Here is a 22,111-nt window from a genome sequence, read left to right as displayed (position 1 = left end):
TTATGAATCATAATATACAAATAGAAATGGTGATTTGGGGCTTCATTCAGAATTTTTTTAATTGTGTTTATCCATTTCTACTGAATTTAATGACGAGTCCCAACTCCAGGAGAGTGAGCACTGGGTTTGTTTTTATTCCAGGTACTGCTTGAATACTAATGATGGCAAAGCACTGTGGGAGTTGAAGAGCTTTGGCTAAAGAAACCTCATGCTCTTGTTCGAGTTGTCAGCAAGGAGGGGCATACCGCCCCTCCTCTTGACTGTGTAATCACTACCCCTTGGCAGCAGTCCGGGCTTCGAGTTTGGGTTTGTTTAGCAATAGCAATCAGCCACACAGCCAACCTGCGGCCACACCCCAGCCAAGAAGGCCCAAGGCTGGATTTTCTGTTTGGCGTTTATTGCACATGCGTGTAAAGTTCCAAGAACATGCTAGGATTTTAACCCTGAGATGTAAGCTTTTAGAGCACCTCTCTGGGGAAGAGGAAGAAAAAGAACTATTAGAACTGTTCCAGTGTAGGTCTGATGAGGTCAAAATCCTGGTGAAGCAACAAAAGAAAGAAAAAAAAGTTTCAGAAAAAACAATTTCACACAAAATCCCCAGTTCCTCTGCAGTTGCCCAGAGAGAGGAAGTCTATCTTGACTGACCACAGTGTTCTCCTAGGCAGGAAATGTGCCCCCTACAGTCTGGGAAAGGAAGGTTTCAAGGATTTAACTTGAAAAGCATAACCTCAGATACGCAGATGACACCACCCTTATGGCAGAAAGCAAAGAACTAAAGAGCCTCTTGATGAAAGTGAAAGAGGAGAGTGAAAAAGTTGGCTTAAAACTCAACGTTCAGAAAACTAAGATCATGGCATCCGGTCCCATCACTTCTTGGGAAATAGATGGGGAAACAATGGAAAGAGTGACAGACTTTATTTTGGGGGGCTCCAAAATCACTGCAGATGGTGACTGCAGCCATAAAATTAAAAGACACTTGCTCCTTGTAAGAAAAGCTATGTCAAACCTAGACAGCATATTAAAAAGCAGAGACATTACTTTGCCAACAAAGGTCCATCTAGTCAAAGCTATGGTTTTTCCAGTAGTCATGTGTGGATGTAAGAATTGGACTATAAAGAAAGCTAAGCACTGAAGAATTGATGCTTTTGAACTGTGGTGTTGAAGAAGACTCTTGAGAGTCCCTTGGACTGCAAGGAGATCCAACCAGTCCATCCTAAAGGAGATCAGTCCTGAATATTCATTGGAATGACTGATGCTGAAGCTGAAACTCCAATACTTTGGCCACCTGAAGCGAAGAACTGACTCATTGGAAAAGACCCTGATGCTGGGCAAGATTGAAGGCAAGAGGAGAAGGGGACGACAGAGGATGAGATGGTTGGATGGCATCATCAACTCGATGGACATGAGTGTGAGCAGGCTTCTGGAGTTGGTGATGGACAGGGAAGCCTGGCGTGCTGCAGTCCATGGGGTCGCAAAGAGTCAGACATGACTGAGCGACTGAACTGAGCTGAACTGATACATTTACTTTGCATTCCTTCCAAACTTACATTATATGGTTTAGTAGTGTGTACTCAAATTTAAAGACACTATAGTTTAAGGAACTATCCTCATCAACAGTTCTAGCCCAGTATACATTATGTAAACTCCACCAGGAGAGAAAAACTTCCCACTTTGTTCAAGCTTAAGTTTGTGTGTGCACACACATACATTTTATTATTTTTACTCTTAAAAATTCAATTTAGGTAATCTGGTTCAATGCTTATAGTTTGAGGTTTTAATTCTGACAGCTTGTCATATTTGGTTAATCATATTTTGTGCTTTTTTTTTCCCATTTAAAATGTTTCCCACCCAGGAACCTAGCTTGAGTTTTTATGAAGCATGATGATATAGCAGCTCTCACTGAAATCTATGAATTTGAATGATGTTTAAATTTAACAGTATATTACCTAAAGTCCTTATGCATAAAATGTTTCTAGGCTAAATTCTGTGATTTCCCCAGAAACACATATCAAATTGTCTTCCATAATGTGCTACATAACTATAACTAGGTACTTTAGATTACAGCCATTAATTTTATTCTTTTAGTATTTCTAGCTTTGAAGTTCATATATATTCCTTCCTTTGTATCTTCTCCTTACCATATGATCATGTAGTATTGTGTTATAATTTTCTTATATCTTAAGGTTAAGCTAACTCCCAGTAGCTCTGTTATCCCTTCTGAGCTTGAAATGCGTAGCATTTGCTGAAATTGCCCGTGGCTTGACAGTTAATCCTTGGTGTCCCTGAAATTCAGAATAAAGAATAGGGTTTCTAAATGCATATGAAAGAAAAAGATAAGTGAGATCTTGGAATCCTGACTTCCTTTAGATTTGACCTGATTAATAAGCATAACAAATGGGCTGTTCTTTTTATTCTTAGAAGAAAATGCTATATTCTAGACGGGGAAATACGGAATCAGTTCAGCCTATTTACCTTCCTATTAGAAGGCATGGCATCTGGTCCCATCACTTCATGGGAAATAGATGGGGAAACAGTGGAAACAGTGTCAGACTTTATTTTGGGGGGCTCCAAAATCACTGCAGATGGTGACTGAAGCCATGAAATTAAAAGACGCTTACTCCTTGGAAGGAAAGTTATGACCAACCTAGATAGCATATTCAAAAGCAGAGACATTACTTTGCCAACAAAGGTCCGTCTAGTCAAGGCTATGGTTTTTCCTGTGGTCATGTATGGATGTGAGAGTTGGACTGTGAAGAAGGCTGAGCGCCGAAGAATTGATGCTTTTGAACTGTGGTGTTGGAGAAGACTCTTGAGAGTCCCTTGGACTGCAAGGAGATCCAACCAGTCCATTCTAAAGGAGATCAGCCCTGGGATTTCTTTGGAGGGAATGATGCTGAAGCTGAAACTCCAGTACTTTGGCCACCTCATGTGAAGAGTTGACTCATTGGAAAAGACTCTGATGCTGGGAGGGATTGGGGGCAGGAGGAGAAGGGGACGCCAGAGGATGAGATGGCTGGATGGCATCACTGACTCGATGGACTTGAGTCTGAGTGAACTCCGGGAGTTTGTGATGGACAGGGAGGCCTGGCGTGCTGTGATTCATGGGGTCGTGAAGAGTCGGACACTACTGAGCGATTGAACTGAACTGAACTGAAGAGGGCATGAGGGGGGGACTTCCCTAGTGGTCCAATGGCTAAGACTCCGAGCTTCCAATGCAGTGGGCCGGCGTTCAATTCCTGGTCAGGCAACTAAATCCCACATGCCTCAATTAAAAGTTCTCATGCTGCAGCTAATACCCAACACTCCACTATTCTTGCCTGGGAAATCCCATGAACAGGGGAGCCTGGCGGGCTGCAGTCCATGGAGTCACAAAAAGTCTGACATGACTGAGCGACTAACACTTTTTCACCTTTCATTACTCCTATTCCACATTAAAAAAAATATATATATATATATATATATATAAGCCTTTTGGATTTGTAATTTTTAAATATCTACTTAAAAAAAAAAGAAAGGGTCTAAAGAGGCTTGGAATCCCAAATGTATTGGTAGATGTTCCAGGGCAGCATATTTTTGAAAGTTTCAAATACTCTTTAAGAGAGTTTATCATTCATCTAAACAAGACCCTCCGCACACGACCATTATCTATGCTGATTTCACAGGAGAAAACTCATGCCCATGATTCAACATAGAATATCTACCATAGAAGTTGCCCTTTGGGTCTGCTAAAACACTCCCAATTACAAGTTTTCCTTCACTTTTTTTTTAATTTTCTGAGAAGAGATGAAATAGTGCTTTGAGGGAGCCAAGTAACCATCTTGCATATACCTACAAAACCTTGTTGTGACCTGGCTTGCTCTGACTCACTCACAGTCACATTTGCAAAGCACATCTCTATTAAGAGAAGAAGCAGTGTCCTAAAGGGTCCATGTGTGTCCACAAAAGGAGTCTTTTCAGTGACTCTGCCGCCATCTTCAGACTTAGTTATGTTTGAGGCAGTATTTTAGGAACTTTGTATGTCTTATCTCTAAACCTTGTAATCGTGCTAGAAACAACAATATCCCCATTGTCAGTTCAGTTCATTTCGGTTCAGTCGCTCAGTCATGTCCAACTCTTTGCGACCCCATGTACTGCAGCACATCAGGCTTCCCTGTCCATCACCAGCTCCCGGAGCTTACTCAAACTCATGTCCATCGAGTCAGTGATGCCATCCAACCATCTCATCCTGACCTTAATCTTTCCCAGCATCAAGATATTTTCTAATGAGTTGGCTCTTCACATCAGGTAGCCAAAGCATTGGAGCTTCAGCTTCAGCACCAGTCCTTCCAATGAATATTCAGGGTTGATTTTCTTTAAGATTGACTGGTGTGATCTCCTTGCTTTCCAAGGGACTCTCAAGAGTCTTCTGCAGCACTACAGTTCAAAAGCATCGATTCTTCGGTGCTCAGCCTTCTTTATGGTCCAATTCTCACATCTGTACATGACTACTGGAAAAACCATAGCTTTGACTATATGGACTTTTGTTGGCAAAGTGATGTTTCTGCTTTCTAATACACTGTCTAGTTTTATCATAGCTTTTCTTCCAAGAAGGAAGAATCTTTTAACCTTAATCTTATGGACATCTAATGTTTGTTAATGAAAGAAATGAAGGAAAAAAACCACTAGGGAAGTTTCCATTATTTTCTGGAAAATTGCTTACATAGGATTAGGAATGCTTAAATGGAAAAGATAAAAATAATAACTGAGCAAGATATATTTGACTCAAGTTTGGACAGGCATCTTAATGGAGACAGACCATGTCTGCAGAGTTCTCAGTTCCCTTAGAAAAGTAAGTGGATTGCTAAGTAATGGTGAGAAATATAGTGCACATTTTGTGTGTGATTATTAAGCATCTTCTTTTTTCTGGTTTTGACATGAAAAATATATCAAGTTCTTTATTTGGGAGGGTGGTGTCCATTTTACCTAACTCATCAGAAATAACACTTAAAGGAAATCTGAGAAAGTTTTTAGTCTCCTGGGATTTTATTGTTGCTTGGAAGAGAAGCTCTGTTGGTTTTTGGTATTTGTATGTGTGACATTTAAGGAAGCAAGATGAAATAGGTAACCCATACAGATGTACTCATTTTTTTTTTAACTTTTGAAAAATAATTGCTCCAAGAAACATACAATTTAAATCATTTGGCTGCAGTCTGAGCAAACTAGATAGATAATACTTTCCTAGAGGATGAGCACACACTGATGTAATGGCATCATCAAGTCTAGGAACTTAAATCATGAGAACCCATGTCCAGGAAGATCCTGGGAGTCCATTCAAGTGTGGTCACAGTTGGGGTGTCTTCTGAACCCTGAAGCCATTTCTTGACCTCAGTTCAGTTCAGTTCAGTCGCTCAGTCGTGTCCGACTCTTCGCAAACCCATGAATTGCAGCATGCCAGGCCTCCCTGTCCATCACCAACTCCCGGAGTTCACTCAAACTCATGTCCATCGAGCCGGTGATGCCATCCAGCCATCTCATCCTCTGTCATCCCCTTCTCCTCCTGCCCTCAATCCCTCCCAGCATCAGAGTCTTTTCCAATGAGTCAACTCTTCACATGAGGTGGCCAAAGTACTGGAGTTTCAGCTTTAGCATCATTCCTTCCAAAAATACCCAGGACTGATCTCCTTTAGGATGGACTGGTTAGATCTCCTTGCAGTCCAAGGGGCTCTCAAGAGTTTTCTCCAACACCACAGTTCAAAAGCATCAATTCTTCAGCGTTCTTGACCTCAGCTCCCTTTAATCAGACCTACTGCCCTGAATCTAGTAGTATAAGACCAGACATTTAGGGCCAGCTGGTTAAATATTATTGAGCTCCCACTGCATGCCTGGTGCTGGATTGAGCACCAGACAGTTTTCTTAGGGAATTTACATTCTAGCACAGGACAGCCTAGAAATAGGTAAAAACTCTTTCCTTTATTCATCTAAAATCAGTCAGATATATGTCAAGCACTTTTCTACAAAGCAAGGATGCAAGTGCGAAAAATTATGACTCTGGTATGAAAGGTGCAGCAGGTACTATGGGAGTTCAGAACCAGGACAACTAGCATAGCCCGGGGGATCCAGGGTGCTCTCCTTTCTGGAAGAGGCCAAGATGGAGTGAGAAGTTGTAGTCAGCTGGACAACATGAAGAGGGCTTTCCGGGGATGAGAGAGCTCAGGGCAGTCCAGTAAGAACTCCCAAAGTGTGAAAGAATTGAGGATTTCTCCTCATTATCCCACCACTGTTTGGGAAGTTTTTGCAGTTGGGGTGGGGGTGTGGAGCCACGGTGGTACCAAGAGCAGGAGGTGGAGGAACAGGAAGTGGGAATCGGTGTCGGAGCAGATTCCAGTGTCCCTTTCCCCTTCCTGGGCTCTTCCCTGTCCACTTCTGCTTGTTTTCCTGACCTCCTTATAGGTCTACCACGGGTGCCTGGACAGGGAAGTCATTTCGTTTTGATTCTATATTTGCTGTGAACTAAAAGTCAGTAGTTTTTCTTCCTTTTTTTTTTTCCTGTACTTATTTATTTGGCTGTGCTGGGTCTTGGTTGCAGCATGTCAACTCTTAGGTGTGGCAGGTAAGTGTGGCAGTACCTACACTGGAGCCCCATATCCTGGGATTTGGGGTCTCAGTTGATAGAGTGTGGCAGCTTCAGGGTCGGTCAGAGCTCAAATCTTGGTTCTCCTACTTGCTCACTAGAGGATAAAAGGCAGTTGCATAACCTTTGTTTTCTCCCCTATTAAATGGCCTTAGGAATAGTATCTCCTTCTTGGAGATATTATGAGAGCTGTCATGAGGCTTAAATGAGATAATGCACATAAAGTGCAGGATGCGTAGTAAGCACTCAATATTATTATTATTAATTAACAATATTATGCCATTATGAATAATAGGTAGTAAATTAGATTCTGTGGTTACAAAACTGAATAAGCCACAACACCAGCCAGAGAGACAGACATCTGTGTTACTGACCACAAGACCAAGGGATAGAGTCTGTGTAACAGTCGGCACAGATGCTGCCACTGGAGTTGAGGACCAGGAGTTCACAAAGCTCCACAGGGAAGTTCACAGTGGGCCTGTGACCTGGGAGGCAGAATTTCACTCACTTTAAAAAGGTGAGCCCAGCTGCATGCAAGCATGCTAAGTCACTTTCAGTTCAGTTCAGTTGCTCAGTCGTGTCTGACTCTTCGAGACCCCATGAATCGCAGCACCCCAGGCCTCCCTGTCCATCACAAACTCCTAGAGTTCACTCAGACTCATGCCCATCGAGTCAGTGATGCCATCCAGGCATCTCATCCTCTGTCGTCCCCTTCTCCTCTTGCCCCCAATCCCTCCCAGCATCAGAGTCTTTTCCAATGAGTCAACTCTTCACATGAGGTGGCCAAAGTACTGGAGTTTCAGCTTTAGCATCATTCCTTCCAAAGAAATCCCAGGGCTGATCTCCTTCAGAATGGACTGGTTGGATCTCCTTGCAGTCCAAGGGACTCTCAAGAGTCTTCTCCAACACCACAGTTCAAAAGCATCAATTCTTCGGCGCTCAGCCTTCTTCACAGTCCAACTCTCACATCCATACATGACCACAGGAAAAACCATAGCCTTGACTAGACAGACCTTTGTTGGCAAAGTAATGTCTCTGCTTTTGAAAATGCTATCTAGGTTGGTCATAACTTATCTTCCAAGGAGCAAGCGTCTTTTAATTTCATGGCTGCAGTCACCATCTGCAGTGATTTTGGAGCCCCAAAAAATAAAGTCTGACACTGTTTCCACTGTTTCCCCATCTATTTCCCATGAAGTGATAGGACCAGATGCCATGATCTTAGTTTTCTGGATGTTGAGCTTTAAGCCAACTTTTTCACTCTCCACTTTCACTTTCATCAAGAGGCTTTTTAGTTCCTCTTCACTTTCTGCCATAAGGGTGGTATCATCTGCATATCTGAGGTTATTGATATTTCTCCCGGCAATCTTAATTCCAGCTTGTGCTTCTTCCAGTCCAGCATTTGTCATGATGTACTCTGCATATAAGTTAAATAAGCAGGGTGACAATATACAGCCTTGATGTACTCCTTTTCCTATTTGGAACCAGTCTAAGTCACTTTCAGTTCAGTTCAGTTCAGTCGCTCAGTCGTGTCCGACTCTTCACGACCCCATGAATCGCAGCACGCCAGGCCTCCCTGTCCATCACCAACTCCCGGAGTTCACAGAGACTCACGTCCATCCAGTCAGTGATGCCATCCAGCCATCTCATCCTCTGGTGTCCCCTTCTCCTCCTGCCCCCAATCCCTCCCAGGGTCAGAGTCTTTTCCAATGAGTCAACTCTTTGCATGAGGTGGCCAAAGTATTGGAGTTCCTCTTCACTTTCTGCCATAAGGGTGGTGTCATCTGCATATCTGAGGTTATTGATATTTCTCCCAGCAATCTTGATTCCAGCTTTTGCTTCTTCCAGCCCAGAGTTTCTCATGATGTACTCTGCATATAAGTTAAATAAGCAGGGTGACAATATACAACCTTGACATACTCCTTTTCCTATTTGGAAGCAGTCTGTTGTTCCGTGTCCAGTTCTAACTGTTGCTTCCTGACCTGCATACAAATTTCTCAAGAGGCAGGTCAGGTGGTCTGGTATTCCCATCTCTTTCAGAATTTTCCACAGTTTATTGTGATCCACACAGTCAAAGCCTTTGGCACAGGGAATACAGCATAAATAGATGTTTTTCTGGAACTCTCTTGCTTTTTCGATGATCCAGTGGATGTTGGCAATTTGATCTCTGGTTCCTCTGCCTTTTCTAAAACCAGCTTAAACATCAGGAAGTTCACGGTTCACGTATTGCTGAAGCCTGGCTTGGAGAATTTTGAGCATTACTTTACTAGCATGTGAGGTGAATGCAATTGTGCGGTAGTTTGAGCATTCTTTGGCATTGCCTTTCTTTGGGACTGGAATGAAAAGTGACCTTTTCCAGTCCTGTGGCCACTGCTGAGTTTTCCAAATGTGCTGGCATATTGAGTGCAGCACTTTCACAGCATCATCTTTCACTTTAGTGAAAGTCACTTTAGTCATGTCTAACTCTTTGCAACTAACTGTATGGACTGTTACCTAGCGGACTCCTCTGTCCATGGGATCTCCAGACAGGAATACTGGAGTGGGTTGCCATGCCCTCCTCCAGGGGGTCTTCTCCACTCAGGGATGAAGCCCGTGTCTCTGATGTCTCCTGCACTGGTAGGCAGGTTGTCTACCACCAGCGCCACAACCGTATTAGTTCTCTATTGCTGTGTAACACAGCAATCCCCCCCCAAATTAGTAGCTTAAAACAACGAACATTTGTTATCACACAGGACCCAAGCACAATTTAACAGGGCACCTCTGGTTCAAGGTCTCTCTTGGGGTTATAGTCCAGCTGTTGGCCAGAGCCATGGTCATCTCCAGGCTGCATGTGAGCTGGAGAGCCCGCTCCCAAGCTCACTCAGGTGCCCATTGGCAGGCCTCCAGAGACCTACTTCAGGTTCACTCACATGATTCTGGCATGCTTTGGTTCCTCCTCATATACTTTGTTCATCCTTTAGAGCTAGAGTCAGCACTTTGTAGAGGGCCAGAAAGTAAGTCAATATTTTAGGATTTGTGGGTCATACAGTGTCTGTCACCACTACTCAACACTGCTATGTAACTTGAAAGCAGCCAGAAACAACTCCTCAATGAATGGGCATACCTGTATTCCAAGAAAGCTTTATGTAGCAAAATCAGGTAGCCTGACCCTTACTTTAGACCTCTACAAGGACAGCAGCATGGTTTAGAAAAATTATTGCTGGGCATCACTTAGCTTCTCAGGGCTGCAGGTCCCAATCCATAGTACATGTGGGCTAGAGTAATTTTTCTCAGGGCTTCCCACCAGAAAATGCTGTGATTCCAACTTTAATCTTTATTCATAGCAGTTTAATAGCTATTTCTTTGTTCTTACTGTCTCTCTGCTAAGATTAAGAACTTAACTAGAGTGTCAGTAACACCACAAATCTCACTGTAAACTGGGAGACAGTTAGCCAGGGACAGCTGATAAAGAATCCACTGCAATTCGGGAGACCTGGGTTCGATCTCTGGGTTGGGAAGATCCCCTGGAGAAGGGAAAGGCTACCCACTCCAGTATTCTGGCCTGGAGAATTCCATGGACAATCCATGGGGTCTCAAAGAGTTGGACACGACTGAGCAACTTTCAGTAGCCAGGGACACTTAATATTTTTTAAAATATTTATGTAATTATTTATTTGGCTGTCTCGAGTCTGAGTTACAGCACATGAAATCTTCATTGCTGCATGCAGGCTCTTTGGTGTGGCATGTAGGCTTCTCTCTAGTTGTGGAGCACAGGCTCAGCAGTTGCAGCAGGTGGGCTTAGTAGACTGAAGCATGTGGGCTTTTAGTTCTCCATAAGGATGGATGGCATACGTGCTCAATCGTGTCCAACTCTTTATGACCCCATGGACTGTAGCCCACCAGGATCCTCTGTCCATGGAATTTTCCAGGCAGGAATACTGGAGTGGGTTGCCATTTCCTACTTCGGGGGATCTGCTCAACCAGGGATCAAACTCATGTTCTCTGCATTGGAAGGTGAATTCTTTACCATTGGACCACCAGGGAAATCTCAGGACAACTTAACTGACATGTTTAAGTTCCTTTTTTAATACATGGAATCTTAGTTAGTCATGGCATGGCTTGCCAGTTTGGTGCAGAGAGTGATGGGCTCTTGCAGCAGAGCCCTTGCCCAGGAGCTGAAGGACCAATAGCATCATAATATTGACAGTTGTTGTTTATTCGCCAAGTCATGTCCAACTTCTCGACCCCGTGGACTGCAGCATGCCAGGCTTCCCTGTCCCTCACCAGCTCCCAGAGTTTTCCCAAGTTCATGTCCATTGAATCGGTGATGCCAACCAACTATCTCATCCTCTGTCACTCTCTTCTCTTTCTGCCTTCAATCTTTCTAAGCATCGGTGTCTTGTCCAATGAGTCAGCTGTTCGCATCAGGTGGCCAAAGTATTAGAGCTTCAGCTTCAGCATCAGTCCTTCCAAAGAGTATTCAGGGTTGGTTTCCTTTAATATTGACTGGTTTGATCTCCTTGATGTCCAAGGGACTCTCAAGAGTCTTCTCCAGCACCACAGTTTGAAAGCATCAATTCTCTGACGCTCTGCCTTCTTTATTGTCCAACTCTCACGTCTATATGTGACTACTGGAAGGACCATAGCCTTGACTATATGGACCTTTGTTGGCAAAGTAATGTCTTTGCTTTTTAACACACTCTAGGTTTGTCATAGTTTTCCTGCCAAAAATAATCATCTTCTAATTTCATGATTGTGGTCACCATTGCAGTGATTTTAGAGCCCAAGAAGAGGAAATCTATCACTGCTTATACCTCCTCCCCTTCTATTTTCCATGAAGTGATGGAATCGGATGCCATGATCTTAGTTTTTTTAATACTGAGTTTTAAGCCGACCTTTTCACTATGTCAATACCAAGTATGTAATCCATGGTTAACAGCTCTTAAGGTTCTTAAGATGCAGATACTTACAGAATCACAAACAGTGAAGTCTCTACAAGAGATAGATGAGTGCTGAAAATTTCAGCTCTGAAAATTTCCCATGAAGTAATTCCCCATAAGTCTGACTTAGGGTGAATATACAGCCTGATTTTTCTAGAACAGCCATAATGTCAGATCAAGTCATTCAGAGGTTGAAAGAGGTCTGGATTACTTTTTTTTATTGTTCTCTTCAAGGTTCTTGGTATATTAAAGTAGTAAAATAATGACAGAATGAGATAATAAAAATTAGAGAATTTTTTTTTGGTAAATAATTTGGCAATTTATTTTATTTATTTATTTTTTTCTCCATGGTTTTAAAAGCTTTCATGTACAGATCTGCAATATTGCATACATGCATAAAGGTGATAAAATTTTCCTATTTGTATGGAAAGTATTAGTTCATTGGGAACTGTAGGAAATCTACTATGGAAACATGGGGCTGAAGTTCAAAGCTGTGTGATAAACATTGTCTTCTTTCAGTCCTGTCCATGTAGCTCTGGCTGTATATTTGGAGATAGTGGTCAAGAGTCTACATTGAGGCCCTCCATGAATGGGAAGCCTGGGTTAGTTGACCTCCTGTATCCCATGTTCCCATACTTCCTACCTGTCCCCATGATGATAGGCTTTATGACAGAAACCCTGTCATAAGGAAGACTCCATGATACAAATGAAAAACTTTCTGAAGCCCAGCTCCACCATTTGCTAGTTGTGTAACCTTATATGAGTTAGTTAAGCTTGCTAAACCACTCTCTATATTCATAAGATGGAGCTAGTAATGCGTATGTCCAAGTTATGGGAAGAAGACGAAATAATGAATGTCAAGCACCAAACGCAAACTGGATGTTCAAGTGTCAGATACCATCACTACCACCGCACATACACACACACACACTCACTCAGTCTTGCCTCCAATCTGGAGCCCAAGTTTGGGTTTTGAACATCTGTTGAGTGTAACTACACTGCCATCCCTGGGCCTAGTAAAGAGTCCTGTGCCCACAGTTTCCCTGAGCTCCGTTCACAGATGACTTGCCAGTCCTACGACTGAGGCGGCTTGGCCCCGGGCCTGCCTCCTGTCCCGCCCCCTCGCCTGCCCTTGGTAAATGAAGGTGTGCGAGCCAGCATGTACATCTGAGACACATCTCTTATGCCACATCTGTGAGAAAACTGAGACATAATCAGACTTTATAAATAGAAAAAGGTGATATCCGAAGGGCATTGGCGTAAGCAGGTTTACAGGATGGTTTACAGCCATTTCTCCTGGGGCCCCTGCTGTTAAGAGGGACACACCTTGTGACCTCCACCTGGGAAGAGCTTGTGCTGCAAAGAGAGAAAAAAGATAACATTAATAGAAGTTAAGAATACAGGTCAGGCTTCCCAGGTGGCTTGGTGGCAAAGAATCCACTGCCCGCCAACCAAGAGATGAGGGTCCTTGTGTCAGGAGGATCCCCTGGAAAAGGAAATGGCAACCCACGCTCATATTCTAGCCTGGGAAATCCCATGGACAGAAGTGCCTGTCAGGCTACAGTCCATGGGGTCACAACGAGTCAGATATGACTTAGCGACTAAACAATAAGGATTCAGGTCTGATTCCCTGGCATCTACTGTGCGGGGTTTTTAACTGGTAAAAGAGGATTTCTGCCTGGATAGGTGATGGCTAGGCAGGTTCCCTTTGCTTTCACCTGGATAAAGCTCTGAAGAGTGGTGATGCCTTGTGGATGCAGCATTGCCTGGTTTGTGATGGAGAAACAGCCTCCTGCTGTCTCTTAACAGCTTGGTCCTATAGATCTTTACTTTGTGTCAGAAGAAAATTTAGAAATTGAGAGGCAAAGAAAATCGAAATCAGGTCACTTGTTACAATTATGTAAAGCTTGTGGTTGGCACCATAGACTTGGAACTTGGAAACTGCAAGGAGGGTGACTTTAACAAAAAAGGAAAGTTCCAGAAATGTTAAGCAATAGAGAGAAATGGTTAACTGGCATAATTAATTGGAATAATTTGCAGCCATTTAAAACAATCATTATGGACATTATGGATTGTCATGGAAAAGGCTCAAAATATAATGTTAAAGGGGAAAAAAGCAATACATGAAGTTGTTATATATTGTGTAAAATGGATATGCAAATGGACATAAACTAAAATAAATCCTGAGAAAAAACTGAGCACCTAACCCAGGTTAGATTCTTTGACTAAGGCTTCTTCCCACACTTTTCCTAAACTTTGTGTGCTTATATGTATTTGTGCATGTGTCTGTGTAATTATGTCTATTTTATATATAAATATGTACACATACAAATATATTTTTAGTGAAAAAATTCTTAAAGCATTTGAAAAAGATTGGAGGTATTTGTGAGCAGAGCAGCTGCAAAAGGGGAAAAAAGAAAAATGTTTGTATGCTTTTTTAAAAAGCACTTAGACTTTGCATCAAGGACTAAACTTTAAAATCCATCAATAGATGAGTGAATTTTACACTTCCTACTGCAGCTGATCATGTGTTACTGAAGTAATTAGGGCCTTTTTTCCCATAGAGATTCTAGAGATAAATCACAGTTTTGTTTTTCCTTGGTTTAAATGGCATTCTTCTTTGATCATTGCTTCACAGAGGGAAAAGATATTTCCTTGTGCAAAGTAGTGGTTAACTTCTCACAACCTCAGACAACAAAGGGGCCCTCTGTGAGGACGCAGAAATTCCTCCTGGAATACAGGGAAGGCCCCCAGCTGAACCGTATCCAAGGAAGATGCCGCAAAGCTTGCAAAGCTTGTTGGGAGAAAGGAGCCCAGCTGGAGGTCTTTTCTTTCTATTTAGATATTGGCCCTGCTTAGAGGTGGGGGTGGGGCAAACCCATAAAAGAAAACCCCAAAACAAGCCTAAATGCATTTACAAATTACAAGGAAAAGTTAATTCTGGCAACCAGTGTTGGTGCCAGCTGAGGCTTATCATATTTAGAATTTAACTCCACTTGGGAAGAAAGTTGGGTTTTCTTCTCATGGAAGTTAGAGAAGTACACCAAGATGGGCTGTATGGCATAAATGCTGAGTAAAGGCCAGTCTGTGGGTGGGTTACATGCTGGTTCAGTTGGCCTCGGCCACCTCTACTCTCGGGCCACTGTGAGTGCCACATGTGGCCAGTGGTTGTTGTTATGACGTGGGAATCCCATCAAGTCAGGCCCTGAGCGTGGCATCCACAGCGCCCCCTACCTGACTGCTGTGAGTTTATGTGTCACTGTGCTTCCTTTTCCACCACCTGCCAGCCTCTTCCCTCTCCAGCCACCGTCTCATCAGCTTGAGCTTCTCGACCCTGGGAGGGTTTACAGAACAATGGGCAGGCCAGGCTGGCATGTCCTGGGCTTCGGGTGACTGCCAGTGCCCTTCCCTCTTCTTTCTTCCCTTCGCCCTTCTTGAACTTAAATTCCTCTTCCTGATATAGTTAATAAAGTTCTTGGTCAATGAGAGAGCTTTTTGAAAAAGCCAGAAAACAGGGCGATGATGAGAAGAAATGAGAGACGAGGAGACCCTCTTCTCTACTGAGAGCCCCTCATCCCATGTAGATTAAGAACAGTGAGAAGAATGGCAGTTGCCATTTCTGTGCTGCTTCTGCACCTGCTTATCCTGATTCTTACATTATCTGTATACCTCACGTCTGAATAAACAAAGGCCCAGAGAGATTTAGAAGTTTGCTCAAGGCCACACAGCTAATTAGTGAGGCAAAATTTCCAACTCAGGAGTTCCTGAGTTCCCTAAAACTATCCCCTCTTTTTGCTACACAAAAGTGCTTTCCCAAAGACTCAAAAACTATTAGTCACCATCAGTATTTGCCCTCAACATCTGTGGCCAAACAGTATCAGGACATGTAATAAAGACTCCTTTCTAGCTCCAGCCATGGCTCCAATTGAAAAAGAGTAAAAGTTCTACTCCATGTACAGATAACTAGTTAAATACCAAACTCACCAAGGCTCTACTTACTAACAGACCCATGGAATGTGGTCCCTTCAGGGGTTCCATGTACTTGAAAACACTGTAAAAATCACCATTTAGGAACCTGTAGACCAGCACCATCAAGTAGAACTTTCTGCAGTGAGAAAAATGTTCTATGTCCACACTGTCTGATATGACAGCCATTAGCCACATGTGGCTTTCAAGCTGTTGAAATGTGGCTGGCTGGTGTAACCCAGGAATTGAACTTTTCATGTATTTATTTTTTAGTAATTTAAATAGCCACATATGGCTAGTAGTTACCAGATTGGACTGTGCGGCTCTAGAATATTCTGGCAGGTTGATTGCTGGTCCCCACATTTTCATGATGCTTTGCCAATAAGCTTTATTATAGGACTGGATCGTAATTACTGGTTTTTGTTTTGCCCACCTCACTAGGCTGTAAGTAATTAATTTTGCTAGATCATCTGTTATTAGCACATGGCCTGGCCCACAGTTGTCACCAAATCATGTCCAAACTCTTTGTGACCCCATCGACTACACCACTCCAGGCTTCCCAGTCCTTCACTGTCTCCCAGAGTTTACTCAAACTCATGTCCATTGAATCAGTGATGTGATCCAACTATCTCATCTTCTACCACCCTCTTCTCTCCACAGTAGTAGACATTAAATAATTAATGTAGGCTAAATAAATGAATGGGAATCAGCTTTATTTGAAAGCATCATTGTTATTGCTTGCTATCATCTAGTTTATACTTTCTCCTGACTTTGCTCTTAAGACTAGATTGGTTCCCAAATTTCCAGATGAAGCCCAGACTGCCCACTTATGAGCACATCTTTCTTTCCTCAAAGAGAATCACTTCTTTAGCTGATTATTTTGGTTATTTGCATCAGTAATGTTTCTATTACCATTTCTTGATTTTTTTTTTTTTTTCGGTTTTAGACATTATCTTCCACTGTGGAAGAAGATGGTTCAACTTCCACCCCCTGCCCCACCGCACATAAGGAATGTCCCCCCTCCCTATCAAACCCCACCTCCAGTTTTAGTTAGATAAATAACTAGTATTTATTATAACTACATAACTGCTGTTCACAGCTAAGCCAAGTAGAGAATTAGAACTACATTTTCTTTCCTGCAGTTTTTTTTCTGAAGGTAACAAATGATTTGTTTTTTTTTTCATTTGTTCAGTATTCTGCATCCTTACCACTAATTTGACGCCAAATTCTTTCCCTAGCATGTGTATTTTTCTCTGTAGGATACTTCAGTGATTCTGTCAATTTCTTCTCTTAAAAGAAAATTGCCCAGAACCTTCTGCAATGGGAATGAGCTTCCTGTGCTGGGATTCTGGAATCTCCATGGTGATTGTCCTAGGCGTTCCTTTTGTCTCTCTGCTGTGTTTAATGTCCTATTTCTTATATTCCTTGCCTTCCCCTCTTGGTTTACTTCCTCATTTGTTTATTACATCTTCTAATAGACTCCTTTCCAGGAAGGGATGGTAAAATTTTTGAGACTTTTCTTATCTGAAAATGTCTTTATTGTACCTTCTCATTTCCTTGGTAATTTGGGCAAATTTAGAATAGTGTGTAGGAGATCAAACCAGTCCATCCTAAAGGGAATCAACCTTAAATATTCATTGAAAGGACTGATGCTGAAGCTGAAGCTCCAATACTTTGGCCACCTGATGTGAAGAGCCGAGACATTGGAAAAGACCCTGATGCTAGGAAAGATAGAGGGCAGGGGGAGAAGGGGGCGACAGGATAAGATGGTTGGATGGCATCACCGACTCAATGGACATGAGTTTGAGAAAACTCTGGGAGATAGTGAAGGACAAGGAAGCCCGGCATGCTTTAGTCCATGGGGTCGTAAAGAGTCGGACATGACTAAGCACAGCACAGCACTGTGTATGTATTTAAGAAGTCTAAAGCCATTCTGATCCCCAGATCTTTGTATATGGTCAGTTTTTTCTTTGTAGAAGCCTGTAGAAGCTTTACTTTTACCTCACTTCTGAAATATCACAATGATGTGTCTTTCAGTTGGGTTTAGTTTTATTCATCACTTTGGTCACTTGGTGAGTGCTTTTATCCAAAATCTCATTCCTTCAGTTATGTAAATTTTTTTCAACAGCTTTCCTGTTGTGCTGTTTAAATCTCTCTACAACCATGTTTTATAAATGAAACACTGATATTTGGCTAAATGATTAATTGGGCATTAATTGATTATTAATTCAGTATCACAGGCCTGGTAAATTTCAAAGCCCTTGTCTGCCTGGAGTCACTGGTCCAGGCCAGGAATCCTTTCCCCCACATCACTACCTACGTCTCTCTCAGGAAATGCTTTCTGTTGTTACTTTCAAGATGCATCTTGGCTATGAAAAGGAGGCAACTGGCAGGCCTGTTTTCAACTGTTTTTTGTTTCTTTTAGCTGCAGGAAGAGAAGTTAAATGTCTAGAGAAACCTAATGGACAATCTCCACAACAGGTAAGCTCTTCTCTTTGTTGTTTTGGGAAGAAGGTCTACTCTTTCCACTTTCCATTAAATTTTCTATTATTTGGTCTCCCTCTGCAGTTTTTATTACCTGAAACTTTAAATCTGGTAGACAAAGCAATCCCCAAAGTCTATTTCTTTCAGATTGATTCAGGTTTGAGTAAAATGCTGTTATTTTCTTTTTCCATTTGTTGTTTGGGAACAAAGAACAAAATTTGTTTGTTCTAAAACAAGTAACATACAACATGACCCATCTAAGTCTTCACATTGAACAATGTACAATGTGAGGCTGAAACAAGAAGGCTGAGTATTACCTTGTTTGAGCTCAGTTAGCTCCACTCCAATATTTCACCACCCTGTGCATGCCCCAAAACGACCCCCAAAGCACAGCAAGTATTAATGTGGGGCTTATAATTAATTTTAGACAGTAGATAATTTACACCTATGGAATCCACAAATAATGAGGAACGGTTGCACACATAAAGCACGTGGAACACCCGGTGCATGGGACACTCTATGGAAGTTTGCTATTTTTAGTGTCGTCTTTGTTACTCTATGTTATTAAATCCTGAGGCTCTTCGACACCTTTGAAAAGTTTTTAGTTCAGTTCAGTTCAGTCACTCAGTCGTGTCCGACTCTTTGTGAGCCCGTGAATTGCAGCACGCCAGGCCTCCCTGTCCATCACCAACTTCTGTGATAGAGACTCATGTCCATTGAGTTGGTGATGCCATCCAACCATCTCATCCTCTGTCATCCCCTTCTCCTCCTGCCTTCAATTTTTCCCAGCATCAGGGCCTTTTCTAGTAAGTCAGTTCTTTGCATCAGGTGGCCAAAGTATTGGAGTTTCAGCTTCAGCATCAGTCCTTCCAATGAATATTCAGGACTGATTTCCTTTAGGATGAAAAGTTTTAGGCAGGGGGACTGATAAGATTCAGGTTTGTGGCCTAGAAAGATCCCATGACTTCTGTGTGGCAAATGTCTTAGAAGACACGGGGATGCAGTGGCAAGAGGCTTTGCAATAACTCGGGTAAGAGAGAAGTGATAATATCTCAGGACAGGGCAGGGGCAGAGCACACGGAGAGACAAGAGTGGGCCTCAGAGAGCGTGTCAGACGTCGCCTTCCCCCAGAATGTGGTCTAGACCCCTACCAACCCCTTTATCTGCTCGTTTTCAGCCATAAGTCTTCTCCAGTCTCTTCCCAAGATTACTTGGGCACTTGCCTTATAGAACACAATGCATGACATACTTTATTTTATTTTAAGATTTATTCTTTCTTTCTTTCTTTGGCTGCATCAGGTCTTATGTGGCACTCGAAGTCTTCACTGTGTCATGCAGGCTATTGCGTCGTGGTGCACAGTATCAGTAGTTACAGCACACGGGCTCCAGAGTGCATGGGTTTCCATTGCAGCACATGGGCTCTCGAGTTGCAGCGAGCAGGCTTAGTCGCTCTGTAGCATGTGGGCTCTTAGTTCCCAACCAAGGAGCAAACCTGCATCCCCTGCATTGCCAGGCAGATACGTAACCACTGCACCACCAGGAAAGTCCCCATACTTAAAATTCATACTCTTAGCACTCCCTCAGTCATGTGTTTATGCATCTGTCTTCACTGCTAGACTGTGAATTCTTTTCAGCTCCCTGGAACTGAATTTGGTACTTGCACAAAATTGGTGCTCAGGAAATATTTGATGCATGAATAAGTGGTGAACCCTTTAACATACAGCAGAGATCTCTGCCTCTTGTGTCCTGGTCACTAGCAGAGTGTTTTATCCTCAGATTCTCAAGGATATTCAAGGCCTTGAAACCATGCTTATTCTTCTCAAGTGCAAACTTCAAAGAAATAATGGACATGAGTTTGAGCAGACTCTGGGAGATGGTGAAGGACAGGGAAGCCTGGCGTGCTGCAGTCTATGGGGTCAAAAAGAGTGACTGAAGAACAACAAAAGGAACATCAGCGTCCAAATTCTGCACATGCAGTGTCATCTACAAACATGGGAGAGTCTGTTTTTTCTTGTCCTCTGACCAGTCCACACTTCCCACCTTGAGTGGGAAGCCTGTATTATAAAATACAGCCATTGTGTAGTGGGAGGTTCTTTAAGAGTCGCTGAAGTTTGGCCATCTAGAATACTGGAGATTAACCAGAACTAGTCCATTCCAAGCATCCAGCCTTGAGCTGTGCTTGCTTTTAAAGTCATCATTATTTGTAGCTTTACAAGACTGTAGCATTTATAAACTGTAGAAGTTTATAAACTTTTGTCCACATCGCCTCCTCTGCAGCTTCTTCATTTCCAGAACTTCATTTTTTCTAAATGCTTCAGTTATCTTCCAGACTTCCCCCACCCTCCAAATAAGGCTACTTACCCATGTTAGCAACATACCCTGTGTTGGAGACACACCTGATTCTCATGGGATTCCAGGGAGGATTGGGTCAGAACATCACCCATTTCTATTCTCAGTGTCTAAAAGTCACTAGGCCAGGGTTAAAAAATTCTCTCATAGACGATGGCCATGAAGGTGAGAGCAGCCCACATCTATTAAGAACCTGCTACTTGCTAGTCACTCTCTCCATCACATGTGTAAGTCGTGTGGTTCTCAGAGGAACCCTTCACAGTTTGGTGTCACTGTTTCCCTATCTAGTGGCTGGCAAAGCTTAGACTCTGAGAGGTTAAGCTACTCAAGATCATCCAGCTTAGAACAAGCCAATCCAGATTTTGACTTCAGAGCCCACTCCCTTAATTACAATAGACAGACTGTCTGCTATCTACTGGGTCTTAAAATTCTTCATCCTCTTCTTCTAGACCCAGATATGATTTTTACACACGTTCTTTGACCAGTCCTTCTGTTGAGGTGGCTATAAAAATGAAATCAATTATGAACTAATGCAAGGGTATCTCTGATGAGTTTAAGCAGATACCCTACTAAAGATTGGTGATGCTGAGCTTCCTATATAACTTGAGTCAAAGTCAAGAGGATCAGCCCAACAAGCTGAGTTGAGATGAGTCATGTCAGATGATACTGTGATTATGGGTGGTCAAGAGTGTGATGGGAGGGGGGCCACCGAATCCCACATGAAAAAGACATAGAACTGCACATGTTAAGTGAAAACACATAATCTTCACTTCAAATTTTAAAAATCTTCTCAAATTGTATTATCTGAAGAGTCTCCAAAGTGTACTTGTTCATATTCTTAGAAACTAAAAGCCACCCAGAAGGCGATGGCCTGTCCCCATCTTCAGTTGAGCCTGAGTCTCTGTGCTGTGGACATTATCCCTGAACACATGTGGTTTGGTTTGGTTACCAGTGACATAGTCTATTAGTTTATTAGTGAACAAGATTCTACCCAAGTAGCAGAATTCACGGTAAACACCTACTCCCATATCATTGATGATAGTCTGTCATGTTAACTGAGATTGTGTATGTGATCCCTGGGTCAGGAAGATCCTCTGAGGTCGGAAATGACCTCCCACTCCAGCATTCTTGCCTGGGAAATTCCTTGGACAGAGGAACCTGGTGGGCTACAGTCCATGACACGACTGAGCAACTGAGCATGCACGCACGTATATGTGATTAGCTGAGCTCTCTGTAATGTCTCTTTCACTTCAGAGCTTTCTGTGGTCATTTGCAAGACTTCCTCAAAACCTATTTGAAAAGCAACTGATAAGCTCATGGTGATATCTGGATTCCCAGCTCTAAGAGTTATAGATACTGTCTTCAACTGTTGAATTAGAGACTCCCTGAAGGATTTGGAAGGAAAGTTATGACCAACCTAGATAGCATATTCAAAAGCAGAGACATTACTTTGCCAACAAAAGTCCATCTAGTCAAGACTATGGTTTTTCCTGTGGTCATGTATGGATGTGAAAGTTGGACTGTGAAGAAGGCTGAGCACCAAAGAATTGATGCTTTTGAACTGTGGTGTTAGAGAAGACTCTTGAGAGTCCCTTGGACTGTAAGGAGATCCAACCAGTCCATTCTGAAGGAGATCAGCCCTGGGATTTCTTTGGAAGGACTGATGCTAAAGCTGAAACTCCAGTACTTTGGCCACCTCATGTGAAGTGTTGACTCATTGGAAAAGACTCTGATGCTGGGAGGGATTGGGGGCAGGAGGAGAAGGGGACGACAGAGGATGAGATGG

General features: G+C 42.7%; 1 protein-coding gene across 2 annotated transcripts in view; it reads left to right on the top strand.

The window, feature by feature from the left end:
- The window catches only part of C7H4orf19 (chromosome 7 C4orf19 homolog), an 84,739-nt gene that overhangs the window by 43,457 nt on the left and 19,171 nt on the right, over window positions 1-22,111 (top strand). For both annotated transcript variants that reach the window (XM_006041150.4, XM_025290185.3), the window contains exon 2: window positions 17,918-17,973. The gene's annotated coding sequence lies outside the window, so the exon portion shown is untranslated. The remainder of the gene's footprint in view (window positions 1-17,917; window positions 17,974-22,111) is intronic.

The sequence above is a fragment of the Bubalus bubalis genome, chromosome 7 (assembly GCF_019923935.1).
Source record: "Bubalus bubalis isolate 160015118507 breed Murrah chromosome 7, NDDB_SH_1, whole genome shotgun sequence".
In the NCBI taxonomy this organism is placed as follows: Eukaryota; Metazoa; Chordata; class Mammalia; order Artiodactyla; family Bovidae; genus Bubalus; species Bubalus bubalis.
Note: the sequence above shows the minus strand (reverse complement) of the source record. Positions and strands in the feature narration are given on the sequence as shown.